The sequence below is a fragment of the Peromyscus californicus genome, unplaced genomic scaffold (genome assembly GCF_007827085.1).
Source record: "Peromyscus californicus insignis strain IS unplaced genomic scaffold, ASM782708v3 Scaffold_6__1_contigs__length_162567912, whole genome shotgun sequence".
Lineage (NCBI taxonomy): Eukaryota > Metazoa > Chordata > Mammalia > Rodentia > Cricetidae > Peromyscus > Peromyscus californicus.
In genome coordinates, this window is record NW_026294584.1 from 108,571,444 (window position 1) to 108,587,288 (window position 15,845).

The 15,845-nt window shown below is 41.4% G+C and overlaps 1 long non-coding RNA gene and 1 pseudogene across 1 annotated transcript; one reads left to right on the forward strand and one right to left on the reverse strand.

The window, feature by feature from the left end:
- Positions 1-1,343: 1,343 nt before the first annotated feature.
- LOC128099079 (uncharacterized) lies at positions 1,344-5,108 on the forward strand. The gene is made up of 2 exons (XR_008214422.1): positions 1,344-1,531; positions 1,845-5,108. It is a non-coding gene; the product is annotated as an uncharacterized LOC128099079 (long non-coding RNA).
- Positions 5,109-6,103: 995 nt separating this feature from the next.
- Positions 6,104-7,415, reverse strand: LOC128098697 (heterogeneous nuclear ribonucleoprotein A1-like; annotated as a pseudogene).
- Positions 7,416-15,845: the final 8,430 nt, after the last annotated feature.

The window sequence follows — 15,845 nt, forward strand, 5'->3', positions numbered from 1 at the left end:
GCTCTCTTTCCAGATGGAGCCAAATTTGTTCAGCATGAGTTACCTGATCCATCCCAGGTCACTCAGCTTCAGGTAGAGAGGCAAATTTTCATAGAATGATCAGAAACAATGCAGGCAAATTACATATATGTATTGTTTCCCCATGACTTAACAATTTGACTCCACAACAGCTTCTAAGGGACAAGTGGATAGATGCTCGTTGTACAGTTTGTGGTGGCAAAACACTGGATGTTCACTGATGAGAAAGGAAAATCAGTACCTAGTAGATGCCCATTGCTAACTATCATGCGGAGTTAGACGTGTATTGCTGCTTCACACAGTCCTGTGGACCATAGTGGTTTTGCCAAACTGGCTTTGCCACATACTAACAAGTTCAAATGGTTAGACTACAAGTCCAAAGGTGAAGAACCTCAACTGTATGTTGGATACTCAACTGTTCTTTATCGTAGTAACATGTGAAGAGGTGCCTTAGATCCAAGGTATAGCTGGATGCAATTAAGAGGTGATTCCAAGAAGGTTCCACATCTTTTTCAGGACTAGTGAGAGTCCTTGAAAGCAAGGGCCCAAACACTTGTGCTACGGTGCTAGTTACTCAGGCCAGTTGCATGCTCATTCTGGTCAGACCTATAAAATTTTGGGAGGAACTGGGGCTCAGTGAAGTCCATCAGACAGAGGAGGAGGAGCCCTAAAGTTCAACCATTCTATTTCTAGCTATTTAGAAAAGAAAACCAGGCATGAAGCTGGCATTCTGTTGGTCAACGGTGATCTTAAATGCACAGTACTTAGTGAGGTGGGGGGGGGGGGGCGGGAATACAAGAAAGAATAAAGAATCTATAAAACAAAACCCAGAGCCATTTGCATAAGTGAGTGTGAACAATATGCAAAAATAAAGAGTCAGTGATGTTAAAATTGTACAAAAGAGAAATATTTCCTGCAGCAAAGATGATGTATCAACAATTTAAGAGAAAAACATAACAGAAACAATTCTGGCACTGACCCAAGACCAACAATAGTTGTGTGTATGAATGTGTGTTCATGTGTGTGTCAGTGTACACGTGTATACAGGCGTGTGAAGGTCAAAAAACAACCTTGGTGTCATTCTTCAGGTGCCATGCACTGTTTCTCTTTTCTGATTTAGGCAGATTCTCTTAATAGACTGGAGCTCACCAATAGGCTGGGCCGGCTCCAGGGATCTGCCTGTCACTGCCTCCCCACAGATGGAATTGCAAGAGTGTTTTTTAAACATAAAACAGGGAGCTAACTCTGGTCTTGCATACAAGGCAAGCATTTTCACCAGCTGGGCGCTCTCTCTCTCTTTCTCTCTCTCCAGCCCACAATAATATTTAAGTAAGTAAATAAAAGATGAAGGAGGGCACAGTTTTGGAAGGGCTAGGAAGACAGTTTCAAAGATGTATATGAAGCCCCGTCCATAATCATTTGTAAGCATTAAACTGTGTTTCTGAAGCAGGAATGAAGGTTGTCCAGAGGAAAGCCCAGATGACCTTTCACCGAGAGCCCGCCTTTGCCACAGGTACATTTTCACTCACCACAGGCTCTTCTTCTCTTTGAAGGTGATAATGATGCTCAAATACCTTCTTGACATCAAAACTATAAATTACAGTTCGGTGATGCAATATTTCATCGTTTTCAAAAAATCTTATCTATGAGAATTATTTGCAGAGAAAGTATGTGGGGGAGTAAATGACAAATATTTTCATAAATCAGAGGAGCTTGGAAATGTATCTAAAGGTACATGTCACTCATGGGTCTTTAGATTTCTTAAAGCACTGAATATGATCTGTATCCAGTTCAATTCTCATCTGTTTTCTTTTGCTTTTTTTCAGATATTTGTGAAATTAGTCAAAGGTGGATTAACACAAAGAAGTATCTTTGACTAATGTGGAACAAGGCCAGCTTCTCGTGTTAGAGGACAATTATATACAAATTTTGAAGGATGAATTTTTAGTTATATACCATCTTATATTTTCAGCTTTCAACTAGCATACACAGACCAGGATTACCAGAAGGCGATTTTCTGGGAGAAAAATGCTAGTTGGAAGAACAGCTGAAGCAGGGTCATTCTTAGCCCTGGAACTCTGTGGGCTCTCAGGAACAGAGAAGATTGGATGTGGCTGGAGTTAGGCACCCAGCTACCAAGAGACATGCAGAAGGTCATCAGTTTAATGATATACAATGTCATGGTGACCCCATCTTGTGTTTCAGGATCCACAGTTTACAGTTTGGCTGTTACTTGATCCATGGGAATGCATTGAGAACCATTAGTTCACAATGAATGCTTTAATGTTTTAGTTCTAAGGTTTTTATAGTTCATCTAGAGAGTTCTTGCAAAGGCCATTCTGTTAATGAAATAGCTCCATATTCAAGAACATGGCTGAACACAGACAACCCTGGGGAGTGAGTAACATCTGGTTTGTTGGTTTGTTTGTACTTTAAGCCCAGACCTGTCTGCCTTTTCTATCCATGCTGTATTATTAATCTTCCAGTCACTAGTGAGACAGTCACACATCCAGTACCCATCATCACCAGTTCCTCCATGCCTCTTTTCCTCCCCCGACTGGGGTTGTTTTTAGGAGAATGTTGACAATAGCGTGAATGCACAGGAGGAAACCAGCAGAGAATGTCACCGTGTTCAGATGGCGATTCTCAGTGCCCCTGCAGCACAGGCCTTTGAATAGTCAGTATTACTCTGGGTATGGAATCTACACAAGTAACAGATGCTCTTCTCTGCTGTCTCTCTGTTCCTTCACCCGAACTCAAGATTCTGTCTGACGACTACATGCCAAAGTGAGTCATAGTGAAGGATGGAGATGCATGATAATCCACAAATATTTTGAAGCAGAAAAATTTTACAAAGTCTGGGGCTTAATTTGTTATTGCAATGGTCCTTCACTCCAGTTGTAGAATAAACATTATGTGGAAGATACTTTTTCATATGGTTTATCCTAAGCTAATTGAATTATGGTTTCTCAAAAAGCCAGATGCCTCCTCCAGACTTTACCCCATCAATTCCCACATCTCATCCATCCCACAGACCCAATGTGAGCAGCGTTTCTTGTGCTCTGGCCCAGCCCAGCCTGGTGAATGTGAGCCTCTTAAACTTACCCTGCCAGCACTCACCCTAATCCTCAAATGGGATTAAAGACAAAAATTACATGGTCATTTCAATAGATGTAGAAAAAGCCTTTGACAAAATCCAACATGAGTTTACAAGTTAAGTCCTAAGAGAGCAGGACTGGAGAGGACAGACTTCAACACAATAAAAGCTATATAAGACAGACCTACAGCCAACAGCATCTTAAATGGAGAGAAACTCAAAGAAAACCCATTAAAATCAGGAATGAGTTGGGACTATCCACTGTCTTCATTTCTTTTCAACATAGTGCTTGAAGCACTGGGTGGAACAATATGGCAAGAGAAGGATATTAAAGGGATACAAATAGGAAAAGAAGTTAAATCCCTATTTGAAGATTATATGATGTTTTATGTAAGAGATCTCAAAAATTCCACCAGAAAATTTTCTCAGAAAGATCAATAATTTAAAAAATGTGGTAAGATACAAAATCAGCATACAAAACCCAATAGACTTTTGTACACCAATAAGACACACTAAGAATGAGATCATAAACACACCCTCATTCACAATAGCCCCACAGAAAGAAAATGTTTAGGATTAAAAATAGAGAAGGAGGTGAAAGACCTCTACCATGAAAACTTTAATCTCTGAAGAAGGAAATTGAGAGACTTTAAAAAAAGGAAAGACCTCCCATGCTCACAAATCAATAAAATTAATATTGCAAAATGAGCATCCTACCAAAAACAATTTACAGATGCAATGCAATCCCAATCAAAATTCCCACAATATTCTTCACAGAAATAGAAAAAGGTATCCTCAAATTCACATGGAAACTAAAAAGACCCCAGAAAGCCAAAGCAATTCTGCACAAACAGAACAATGCTGGTGGGGTAAACATTCCAGATGTCATAATATATTATAAAACTATAGTAATAAAAACAGTGTGATACTGACACAAAACAGATTTGTAGACTAATGGGAAAAAATAGAAGACCTCACCATGAGTACATGTACTTACAGCCTTCTGATACCTGACAAAGATTCAGGAAAAAAAAATCTTCAACAAATGGTACTGGGAAAACTGGATGTCCACATGTAGAAGAATGAAATTAGATTTGTATCTATCATCCTGCACAAAAGTTAACTTCATATGGCTTGAAGACTTCAGTGAAAGACCTGAAACACTGAAACTGCTAGAAGAAATCACAGGCAATATCCTATAAGACATAGGTGTAAGAAAGAACTTTCTGGACAGGACTTCATTTGCCCAAGAATTAAAGGCAACAGTTGACAAGTGGGACTTCATAAAACTAAAGGTTCTATACAGCTAAGGAAACAATTGGGTGAAGAGGAAACCCACAGGCTGGGAGAGAATCTTTGTCAAGTATGCATCTGTTGGAGCGCTAATATCTAGACTAGAGAAAGAGCTCAAAAAACCAAAAGATCAAGAAAACAAATAGCCCAGTTAAAAATTAGCTATGGATCTAAACAGGGACTTCTCTAAATACAAAATAAAAAATGTCTAAGAAGTATCTCAAAAAGTGTTCAACATCCTTACCAACTCTCTTACTCCAGGTAGAATGACTGAGAGATATAAAAGAAGTGATAATAAATGCTACTGAGGATATGGAGAAAGGAGAACACTCGTTCTCTGTTGGTCAGAGTACAAATTGATACAACCACTATGGAAAACAATGTCCAGAATCCTCAAAAGGCTAAAAATAGGTCTACCGTATGACTAATCAATACCACTCCTAGGCATATACCTGAAAGACACAGTATCCTTCTACAGAGATACCCACTCAGCCATGCTCATTGTCACTTTATTCAGAATAGCTGGGATATGGAAGAAGCCTGGATGTATATCGACTGATAAATGGATAATGAAAATGTGGTACATCTACACAAAGGATTTCTACTAAGCTGTAAAGGAAAAAATACAATGTTCACAGGTATTTGGTTGGAATTGAGAAATATTACAATGAATAAAATAATGCAGACCCAGAAAGATAAATGCTGAGTGTCCTTTCTCATGTGTAGATTCTAGATCCCAATACAGATCTTTATATTTGAATGCATAACTGGAAGTAATTGCAAAAATCAGGAAAGCAGGAAGGGACCACTGGATGAGGGGAGAAGTGGATCTAAAAAGGGGGATAGCAGAACCCAGGTGCTATGAACATGGAAGTGGAATAAATAGGACTAGACTTAATTGGGGAGGGAGTAGGAAGAGTAAAGAGGAAGAGGAGGGGAGAGAAAAGTAAAACTAAGGATGGTTGAAATGAACACAGGGAAACCTAGTATTCTACAAGCTTAATATTAAAACATTTATATATATATATATATATGTGTGTGTGTGTGTGTGTGTGTGTGTGTGTGTGTGTGTGTGCATTTCTATGAAATTTCCCCACACCAGGGGTTATAAACTAACTAAAACTTCAGTGCCAAGCAAGGGATACCTCCCTTCAAGTTGTTGGTCATGGGGCCCCAAGAAAGCCCCCCAAATCATATAGGCTAATGCCGTTGCTCCTGGTTGCCATCCAGAACATGAAGGTAAGACCCTATTGTGAAGACACTATACTCTTTTTTGTTTGTTTGTTTGTTTGTTTGTTTGTTTGTTTTTCAAGAGAATTAAATTGTTTATTGATTACACATGATAATGGATGATACACAAGCTTCATTCCCATCTGTTATTTTATCTGATACCATTATTCAATTTTGATGTTGTATAGGGTGTGCCCACAACCATTTTATTGTAACCAAACTGTGACTTTGCTTGGATGACCCTTTCAATGGTAAAACTCATTAAAGTTACAACAGTAACTGGCAGTTTAACTACACCAAGGTTTTTGAAGACAATGCCTTCTCCACCCAAGCAATTATAAATAAATTCTAAATGGAACTTGGCACCACCCTGAAGGAATTCTAAGTTCACACTGTTGGGGAGGTTTACCAAGATGGCTTCAGAGTAGACTAACTTTACACAGCACATTTAAAAAGAAAAAAAAAGAAAAAAAAGACACATTTATTCAGCGTCATGATCAGACTATTACATTTAGCAATCAACAGCATGGGTGAAAAAAGGTCTACAGTAAAACCCTTTGTTGGAATGCTTTACACTTTCCACAGAACAGAAACTAAAATAACCTGTTATACAATTAGTCACAAATACAGTCCTGGAGTTTTTTGCCCATACACATGAGTATTGTCTAAAACATGTCTTCTTTGTAGCAGCTAGGCCCTGCCACCACTGTGCTTGGCTGAGTTCACAAATCTGCTGTAACCTGTAGCTTCCCTGTCACTTCTCTGGCTCTCCTCTCCTGCTAAGCTTTGTTTCCTGGCTGTAATTAGAACCTCCTGGCACTGCCATAGCTGCTGCTGCTGCTGGAACCACCATAGCCACCTTGGTTTCGTGGTTTAGCGAAGTACTGGCCACCACCACTATAAGGGCCAGAACTTCTGCCTCCAAAGTTTCCTCCCTTCATTGGTCCAAAATTTGAAGACTGATTGTTAAAATTGCCAAAATCATTGTAGCTTCCACCACCTCCAAAATTGCTTCCATCATTACCAAATCCATTATAGCCATCCCCACTGCCACCATATCCACCACCACCACGGCTGCCACCGAAGCCACCACGACCACTGAAGTTCCCCCCTCGACCAAAATTGTCATTGCCACCAAAACCACCTCCACGACCATCAAAGTTTCCGGAACCACTTCGACCTCTTTGACTGGACGAAGCACTAGCCATCTCCTGCTTTGATGGGACTTTTCTTACCTCACAGTTGTGGCCATTCACAGTATGGTATTTCTGAATAACAATCTTGTCCACAGAGTCGTGGTCATCAAAAGTGACAAAAGCAAACCCTCTCTTTTTTCCACTGTCTCTGTCAGTCATGATCTCAATCACTTCAATCTTTCCATACTGCTCAAAATGATCTCGCAGGTGATGTTCTTCAGTGTCTTCTTTAATACCACCAACAAAGATCTTTTTCACAGTTAAGTGGGCACCCGGTCTCTGAGAATCTTCTCTCGACACGGCTCTCTTAGGTTCCACAACTCTCCCATCCACCTTGTGTGGTCTTGCATTCATAGCAGCATCCACTTCCTCCACAGTGGCGTATGTGACGAACCCAAAGCCCCTGGATCGCTTGGTGTTTGGATCTCTCATTACCACGCAGTCCGTGAGTGTTCCCCATTGCTCAAAATGGCTCCTCAGGCTCTCGTCGGTCGTTTCGAAGCTCAGCCCTCCAATGAAGAGCTTCCGCAGCTGTTCGGCTCTTTGGGAGACTCTGACTTAGACATGACGGCAGGGAAACGAGAGCCTTCAGCGATGCTTCCTCGGGCGCGTCAACAGGCAGAAAGGAGTAAGCCAACGACCGTACCCCGACACTATACTCTTGAGTCACAAGATTTGGAGAAACCAAATGGGTAGTTTCCTGGAAGCATCCTACTTGAAGGTTAGCTTTCATAGTGTGGAGAAGCGCTGTGCAAGCTGCCAATGATGCAAAGCTACGAATGGTCCTTCCCAACCATAAAGCCCGAGAAGCACAGCAGCTTCAGTACAGGTAATACATCCCCAGGAGCATAATAGTGACACATGTATCTGGGGCAAACAACAGCTATCCAATTGGACTTAGTGCTTGCTCTATTGGAGGAAACTCATGCCTGGTACTGTAAACCTACCCAAGAATGATTACTGGAGAGGACATAGGCCCTATAGGAGAACAAGAACCTATTGCTATCATATCAATAAAGTAATATAGTTTCCAAATGCCTTTTAAAAATTATTTTTTAATTTTTGAGATTATGATATAATTACATCATTTCTCCCTTCCCTTTCATCCCTCCAAACTCTCCTATGTACTTCTCCTTGTTCTCTTTCAAATCCACGGCTTCTTTTTTCATTAATTGTTACATACATATACATATAGATGTATGCATATATTCCTAAATCCATAAATATAGGCTTCTCTGTCTTAGACCTACAGTGACGCTCTCATATCTCAACAAAGGAGCTTCTTTTTGTAGTAGAGAGAGACTATTAAAGATATACACAACTGGCCAAAATGCAAAGGATAAGTGACCCTGGGTGTTTTGCCCCACAAGTGACATCTTTAGCCTTATATGGAAAGGTAGTATGAGCCTGAGGACTGGGTTAGTTACTGCATGGTTGTGTCTTCCGCACAACAGGCAAGTTGCACCCATGAAGTCTCAACATTGTGGTTGCAGGCACAAGACCCACAAAGACCACACCAGTCAATACACCAACATGGAAGCAGGAAAATCTCACAGGGCCTCACCCTTAGATGAAAAGCTACAGGCAGGCAATCCACGGCTGCTGAGGGACAGAGAACCAGGGTTTTGCTTTTTGTTTTTAGGGGCCAGACCTCAATTCTAAGTAGTCAGGCCTAAACATACATAAATAAAGACAACACTAATTGAACTCAATAGATTGTGTGTTAACCCAGAAATAATTATAGAAGAGGTTGTGAATTCTAGAGGGTGGTTGGGTGATATGAGTGAAGTTGGAGGTCGGAGAAGGAGAAGGAGAAATGATACAAACATGGTGTACTCATGTATGAAGTCCTCAAGTAAGTAAAAATAAGGTTAAAGCTAAATATGATGGTGTGAAGCCATAACCCCAGCAATCCTATGGTGAGATGGGACACGGATATTAGAATCTGCAGAAGCTCAGTGGCCAGGGAGCCTGGAATACACAGCATGGAAGAAAACAAGAGACTCTGCCTTAGCAAGTGAAAGAGAGAAGTGGCGGCCAAAAGTTGTTCTCTTGGGCTGGAGAGAGGGTTCAGCCATCAAAGTTAAGTTTCATAACCAAAGAAGCTGCCCTCTGACCTCCCCGTGAGCACCTTAGCACATGCACAGCTCCCCCCTCCCCTAGTCTCTCTCTATCTCATACACACGTTCACAATAGGAAGAAAAACTGTGGTTCCTCATAGATTTGTTCAGCATCAATTTTTAATGCATTTCCAACAGTGACTCTAATATGCAATGAAGCTGAGAAATCACTGGGGCTGTCATTTCTAAACAAAATGCCATTATTGGAGCTTTAGCTGGGGTCTATAGTGCTTCAGCACAAAGGGATGCTCTAGGGAGGAAGTACATGAACTGAGTTGGAGAAATGCTTTGGGATCTGTTTGGTACCACATGATGTGATAGGATCCTGGTTCCATGAAGGCACAGGATGCCAGCACTATTTCTTAAATTATCTTTGTGTTGAACCAGAAGGAACTGACCGAAGAATGAAAGGGCTGCTCTACACCCTCTGGTGTGTGCCTCATGAAAGCCTTTTCTTAGTGATTATGCTCTTGCATGGAATGGCCAACTCCATACCACTGGGCTATTGTGTCTAAAGTTAAAAGAAAAAAAACTTGCAACCTTACAATGCCATACCTCTTCATGCTTGATTTACTCTTTAGGCTTGACCCGTGCTGCCACTACTATATTAAATGTTTTCTCCGCAGTCTTATATTTTTAAACCCTTTGAGAAATCTGACATGAAATTGGCCACACAATAGAAAAATTGGGAGGAGCAGACCCCCTACCCCACTCTTTTGTTAGCGTGATTGCTTTTAATTAAGTCAAGTTCAAAATGAAAACCACAGGGGTCTTCTATCACAAGCATCTTTCAAAATCTCAAAATCACACAGAAACTTGCCTGGAGTCTCTGACACCAACAACATTTCTGGAGAGTTGAGTTGGGAGTGAGCCATTAGCTCAAGATTAGAGGCATGTCTTCCCAAATTCCTTCCCCACCTTTTTTTTAAAAAAAAAAATTTAGGTTTTTACTATTTGATAATTTCATACATGTATATAATGAATTTTAGTGCTTTTCTCTCCCTAGTATCCTGTCTCATCACCCTCTTTCTCCCACAGAAATACTTCTTTAATACCCCATATCACTGTGTGTGTAACCAAGAGAGTGCAAACAGGGTTGTCTGCATGAGCAAGAGTGGGAGGTTATCTACTGGAGTATGGGCAACTTGTCTGTCACTGAAGAAAGCGACACCCCTTCCTTGAGCCACCACTGATTAAGAGTCCCTTAGGGAGAGCTGGTCCTCATTAACTCTTCCTTTCCATCCTAATGTGTTGGCAGTCACATTCTTTTTGAGGTCTTGTAGAGGTAATCACAGCTGCTCTGAGTTCATGAGTGCATGTTATATCTAGGAGATGCTGTTTCACAAAAGTCCTCCCCGACTCTGACTCTTACAATCTCTTCCCCTTTCTTCTGTGATTTTCCTCAAGTCTTGAGAAGGGTGTGTGATACAGATGCCCCAATTAAGGCTGAGCATTCCATAGTCACTTAGTCGCTACACTTGGTCAGATTCTGTGTTAACCACTGCCCACTGCCAAAAGAAGATTCTCTGACAAGGACTGGTATCTGCAGTAGTCTGTAAGTATAAAGACAAGTGTTTACACTGTATTTTGATATCATGTTCATTTAGAAAAGCAATGGTAGCAAGGGCTATATGAACTCCCTAGCCATGGGTTCTTGGCCGGGTTTACAATATCATGCATGTATTCCTTCCTGTGGAATGGGTTTTAAATCCAGCTTTTAAAAGTGGTTAGCTGATACTATAAAATTCATGCCAATATTGCACCAATGGACATATCTTGCCAAAGCTAGTTATTAATGTAGTTCATACTGTTCGTAGTAGGGTAAGACTGTTGATGACTTTTAGCTCTGAGGATACTGTAGAGCACCTTTCAGTCCCATGAAAACTGCCATTTGAGAAGCAGCTTCTAAGTCAGTTCCAGTTTTATTTCTGCATGTCTTGTGAGCAAAGTATGTGGGGTCTTCTGCAATGGGGTCTTCTCATCAAGTTATGGTGGGTAAGTAAGAACAAAAGCAGTAGCCTGTATTGTTTGTGTGTGTCTCTGGAACACGGAACCTACAAGCAAACTCTTTTTAAATGTACTAGTTTAAAAAATTGATAATAGTTAGCATGTTTATATATAGCTTTTTCGAACTTCCTGAATGTTAGTGTCCTTCCCCAACCCCTCCTCTGCACTTTCCCCATTCCACTCTTCACTTACACCTTCTCACTCCATTATTCCTCTTTCCAACTCCATGCCACTTGTATTCCTACCATCCACCCTCCCATAAAGTCCTTCTTACACTCTCCTCCCCAGTGGCCCCTTTTCTAGCTTCCTGGCTTTTACAGATACTGAGTCCAACCCTAAATCTAAAGATTCAAAGCTAGTATTTACATATGAGAAAGAACAAACAGCATTTTTCTAAGTCTGAATTGCCTTGTTTGGTATAATTTTTCCAGGTCCATCCATTTACTTGAAAATTTCATAATTTAATTTTTCTTTACAGTCGAATGAAATTCCATTGTGTATTATGTGTCATATTTTCGTTGACTATTAATCAATTGATAGACATTTAGGTTGATTCCATTTTCTAGTTACTGTGAATAGCTCAACAATAAACCTAGACAAGCTATCCATACATCATCTCTGCAGTAGGATATAAAGTCTTCTGGATATATGCCAGTGGTAACCTTGGTCATATGGTAGATCTATGTTTAGCTTTTTTAGGCTTCTCCATCCTGATTTTCATTATTATTTCATAAATTTGCACTCTCATCAACAGGGAATAAGGGTTCCATTTTCACTACATCATAGTTATCATTTCTGTGTGTATGTGTGTGTGTGCATGTACGTGTGTGTGTGTGTGTGTGTGTGTGTGTGTGTGTGTGTGTGTGTGTGTCTGTGTCTGTGTGTGTGTGTGTCTGTGTGTGTCCCTGTCATTCTGCTGATTTTGTAGTATTTGGAGATTCCTTAGTCCTCTTTTCTATAACAAGTGCTGTAGTGTCTTTGGTTTTTTCCTCCTGTAGCCCCTTGGGTCCAAATAATCTTTCTCTTCCATCAAAAATATTCTCTCCAGTGTCTTCTGTAGGGCTGGCTTGGTAGTCATAAATTCCTTTAGCCTGCGTTTACTATTTTAAGTTTTTCTTTCACCTTTAATTATGATGGATAGTTCTGCTAGGTATATTAAATTGGTTTGGCAATTGTGGTCTTTCAGAATTTGAAATAGATCATTAGAAGACCATCTTACTTTAAAGGTTTTGACTGAGAATTCAGTAGTTATTCTGATAGGCCTGCCTTTAAATGTGACTTGGTCTTTCTCTCTTTCAGCTTTCAATATACTTTCTTTGTTCTGTATGTTCAGTATTTTAACTACACTATGGCATGAACAGTTCCTTTTCTGATTCTATCTGTTGGATGTTATGCGCAGCTCTTGCATCTGAATGGGCTTCAATTTTCTTTGGAAGGTGTTTGTAGTATTCAGGAGAGACTAGATTGCCCTACAGTTGTGGTGATAATTTCTTGGTTAGATTAGTGTTCCAAGTACCAGGCTCTATCTCTATTCCACCTTGTGGATTGAGTACTGTCTTCAGCAACTGTCACTATTCAATGTTCAACTCACTCTGGTAATAGAGTAGCAGGTGGCCACAAAAAAAAAGACACTTGTTTTAGGAAGTAAATGGGCCTGTGTGTAGCCCAAATATGTTAGTTATTTGGGCACAATACTACAGTGTGACTGTGATTATTATCAGATTGCTATATGGGAAGAAGAAGAGAGAAGCATATATAAGAGCAGGAATAACAAAGGCAAAGGAAAGATGAGCGGGTTAAGAGTAGACTAAGAAAAAGAGGCTGAAATTATGGACTCAGACATCATAAACCAGCTCAACCTCTGGACTGTGATAGCTGTAACAGCAATAGGAAGGAGTAAGGAAGCCAGTTGGCCTTTGTTGACTTGAAACAGCCTGTTCTGTGAGCTGAGGAAGGCGGAGAAAAATGCTACTGCCCAACTTCAGCAGCTGTAACTTGCAGCCAGGAGCCTCTGTTCAGAGCTGGTAGGCGCTCTTTTCAAGCTTATGCTTAGATTCTGCTGTTTCTAGTTTCCTCATTGGGCTGCTGACTGTGGCCCCAGCAGCAGTGGCTGGGGACCCCTCACATAAAACCCCTTACAACACAGCTTTTGTAGATTTCCTGGGAGGAGTCTTTCCGCCCAGTTTGCAGGCAGCTGCTAGTCTCAGATTTTGCAGGTGCAGCAGCCCCTCTGTGGCTCTCAGTCTCAGCAGCAACTCCAGATCCCAGTGGGACAGGAAGTTCATGTGGGTGTTGACCAAGTGGCTCCTGGGCACTGAAGACACAGCTGAGAGTGATGTGGTATTTCTGTTCCCTTTATTGCCTGACTATAATCAGCCACTTGCTCTGACATGGCTCCTGGGTCACTGTCTTACCTGAAAGTCCCCCCCGACCCCACTTCTTTCCTAATGAGAATTTTCCAAACTGCTATATCCGTAAAATTCATGTAATTGTTCAATTTGTATGAGTTAGGCATTTGCTCTCCCGTCGGTTGCATTTCTGGGCAGTTGGGAGCTTCTATCTCATTTCCTTATGCTTCTGTACAGATGATCAAAACCCACACGCACAGTACACACTTTTCCCAGGGGGAATGGTGATTAGGGAGATCTTTATGTAATACAGGACCACCATATATTCTCCTAACTGCCAACAATAAAATTAATAAATGCAGCAGTCACCCACTCTGTGTATGGCAGTCGCTTACTGGTGATGCCATTCCGAGGCGGATACCAGCAGCGTATCAAGTGCAACTGTGGGCCAGAGACGGTCCTTTGTGCTTAAGTGCATTTGTTTAATCCTCACACAAATACACCCTTCTTTTTTCATGAATGAAGAAACTGGCCTTACAGCTGCTGAGTTTCTTGATGAAGGACACACAGCTAGTACTCAGGAGACCCAAAGAATAGAACCCACTTTATTTCACTCCAAAGCCCACTAGCTCTCAGTATCTACTCTGAATCCCATACTGAAACAAAGACTATGTAAAATAAGCACAAGTAAAGACAAATTAGTGTTTGGGGTCCTAAATCCTCCCATTGCCCACTACAAAGATATTGGAGTCCCGAGAGATGAGGAGTGGGAATCAAACATTTCGTTATGAAACAGGGTTCCCTGTCTCCTGCTGTAATCATTTTGGATAGGATCATTATTTGCTAACTCATACATGGTGGAATGTTTGACACCCTTGAGGCACCAGCATCCCCTCCTAAACTGTGGCAACTAAATCACCGTGAAGACTGTCAAATGTCCTTTTAGGAGTGAAAATCAACCCCAGTTGAGAAGCTGTAATGTAGACCAAAGTGAGACGGGAGCCTTGGCATTGCACAAGGGTGTAGCACAGTTCTACCCTTCCATTGCCAGCAGCTTCCAGTGGGAAAGGAGATCCAGGGCAAAAGGGCCGGAGCAGACAGTGAACCACTTGCAATACAAGCTTAAGGAGCCAAGTTTGATGCAGGACCCACCTTAAAAGGCTGGGGGTGGCAGCGTGTGCCTGTAATCCCAGTACCGGGGAGACTGAGGCAGGGAGGTTCCAGGGACTCACTGGCCAATCAGTGAAGCCTAACTAGTCAGCTTCAGGCAAATATCAAAAAAGCAGTGGGGACCAAAATGCAGCTCAGAGGCTAAAGATGCTTGCCATGCAAGCCTGATCGATGGCCTGAGTTTGATTCCAGGAACACACTGTAAAGGTGGAAGGGACCACTAAATCCACAAAATAAATGTCCTCTAACCCCTTCATGTGCTTTATGGTGAACCCCCCACACACACACACACACACACAATTTTTTAAAAGAAAAAAAGTGATTGAGATCCAAATAGAGCAAATCAAATGAAAAGTAAACAAAGAGTTGGGTATGTAGGTTGCTGATAGGCCCCTTATCTAACAGAGACCTTGAGTTCAACCTCAACCCCACTACCAAGACAAAACAAAGCAAGGTGGCTGCTAGTAGGTGAACAGACAGGTTTAAGAAAGATTCTTCTAGTGGGGTTTGGCTTGCCTAGCATGGACACTTGGGGCTGATCACCAGCACTACCTAAATCAAGCATCCCAGCACTCAGGAGGTAGAGGTGGGAAAGTCTGGAGTTCAATGACATCTTCAGCTACATAGTAAGTCAGAGGCCAGCATGTGCTACATGGGAGCCTTTAAATAAATAAATAAATATTCTCCTGCCATGTTTATGCACACTGAGTGGATTAAAGTGCACACCACCTGGAAGAGGTTCCAATATGCTAGCTACTTTACAGATGGTCCCTGTCCACATACTTCTGAGAAGCAGTCCACTTGATACCCTCTCACAATAGCTTATGTAGGCCTTGATCTAGATACTGTAAGATGAGTGTGGTAGTCCAAGCTTCATCTTTTAGAGAATAGAAATGGAGGTGCTACCAAAGTCAGCAGAGGTGGCGTTTTTAGGTCAGTGTCAGTGGTCAGCGTGTGAAGTCTTGCTACTTATTAACGTCTTCCATAGTATAAAAGTCATTTCTGTTCTACAAAATGTCCCCTGTGCCATGTATTCTAAGGACTTAGACCTAACCTTAGGCAAACTGCTGGAGCTCTTAAAAAATAAACAAAGTCCTCCACAAATGACAGCTCTTGGGGTTTCAGCACGTGAATGTGAGGGTTCCGGTAAAAACTGGGGAACTGGGAAGCTCTGTGGAGTGGGTCCACCTGCGCTTCAGCTGTGTTAGCAGAGCAGAATAACCATGGTGCAGATGTAATGGACTTGTTGGTCTTGACACACGGCCTTCTTTTCTCCTCTGTTGTTGATCCCAGTGGAATGAACTGTCACTTTCAATGCTAGTTCAAGGCAATACTTAGGATGAACATAAACCATTCCATTAACAGT